Source organism: Pseudomyrmex gracilis, unplaced genomic scaffold (assembly GCF_002006095.1).
Source record: "Pseudomyrmex gracilis isolate BER0280 unplaced genomic scaffold, ASM200609v1 scaffold_1053, whole genome shotgun sequence".
Lineage (NCBI taxonomy): Eukaryota > Metazoa > Arthropoda > Insecta > Hymenoptera > Formicidae > Pseudomyrmex > Pseudomyrmex gracilis.
The window spans coordinates 53,626-55,453 of record NW_018021637.1 but is presented as its reverse complement, the minus strand read 5'-3'; positions in this window follow the sequence as shown (position 1 = coordinate 55,453).

Here is a 1,828-nt window from a genome sequence, read left to right as displayed (position 1 = left end):
GTCTCTCTTGAGAGTAGGAGTCTTGCACATTCCAGAATGGCCAGGACTTCCGCTTGAAAGACCGTGGCCACTTTACCCAGAGAGAAAAACTCTCTGTGATTTGATCCTGGACAGTAGATGCCTGCTCCATAGCAGCTGTTTGCTCCAGATCCATCAGTAAACCATGCATGAGTGCCCGGCTGGATCTGAAGATTTTTGTTCTTCCAGTCCGCCCTGGTGGTCAAGTTTATGGAGAACGCCTTGTCCACTTGGCGTATTCTGAATATTCTGTCTTGCTTTAAGGTAAAGAGAAGTTTGTGAAGAAACTCGAGCCTGGTATGATCTACTCCGAAATCTCTCCACTCCCCTTGACATTTTAGTCTATATGCTGTGAGTTTGGCAGCGCTGATGACAGTCAATCTTAGAGGTGGAATGCAGAGTGTCACTTCCAGCGCTTCTGTTGGTGTCGTTCTCATAGTCCCTACCGCAGCCCTCAAGTAATTACCTTGTAGGCTTTTTATTTGGTTCTTTGACTCCATCTTTTCCACTCTAGGCCACCAAACAACAGCAGCATATGTTAACTTTGGTACAAGTACCGCTTTGTATATCCATAGGGCACTATTTAGTTTAATACCCCAGGATTTTTTCATTGCTCTTCTACACGCCCAGTATGAGGCGTAGAATTTGGATCTCTTTATATTGAGATGTGTTTTCCAATTCAGTTTGGTGTCTCAGTGGACTCCCAAATATTTTACTGACTAGACGTATTCTATATCTTCTCGTCAGAGTCTAAGCGGCTCAATGGCTTCAGGTTTGTATTTCCTGGTGAAAATCATGGCCTTGATCTTTAATGGATTAGATTACCTAACCCTAAGTCTTTTTGATTGACACCAGTCTTGCGTGATCTTAAGGGCTTTCTGCACAGTCTCCTTAAGTGTTGAAAGAAAATTACCTTGCACTATAATGGCCACGTCATCAGCGTAGCCAAAGACGAGGAAGCTTTTCTTTTGTAATTCTTGTAGAAGTTCATCCGCAACCAGACACCAGAGCAGGGGAGATAAAACTCCTCCCTGCGGGCATCCTTTAGCGGGGAAACCATGCACACTTGAGTCCCCATGATTGGCAATCAGGGTTCTTCATGTTAGCATGCTTAGTGTCCAGTCTGCTAGAGCAGCGGGAATGTAATGCCTGGTCATTGCTTCTCTGATAACATCATATAAGGTGCTGTCGAAAGCTCCCTCAATGTCCAGAAAGACGCCCAAGGCATATCCTTTTGCTTCCAACTGCACTTCGACTCCGCCCACGAGATGGTGCAAAGCAGTATCTGTTGATCTGCCCTCCTTGTAGGCATATTGAGCCGGAGACAGCGGATGTACTAGCAGAGGGCCGATTTTCAGATATCTATCGACCAGTCCCTCCAGTGTTTTCAGTACAAAAGAAGTGAGACTGATCGGTTTGAAGTCTGTGGCTGTTATATGGCCATTTCTACCAGGCTTGGGTATAAAGACTACTCTTGTACCATCCCAAGCCTGGGGGACGTGTCTTAAGGCTATGCTAGCTCTGAAAATTTTTGTGAGTNGACCTGTCAGAACTCCCAGCCCCTTTTGAAAAAGAACCGGGTAGATTCCATCCGGTCCAGGTGATTTATAGGGAGAGAAGGTCTTACCAGTCCATTCAACTCCCTTTGGAAATACAACCTCAACTGCTAGCCGCCAGTACCTGGGTTTATATTCCCTAGGCTTAGGTCGGCAGGGTTGTATGTTATGATCAAAACCTAGGAAGTGAACTTCCATTAGATGTTTCAATGTGTCTGTTGCCTCCTCAGTGACATTCCCCGTTGGGAGCTTGA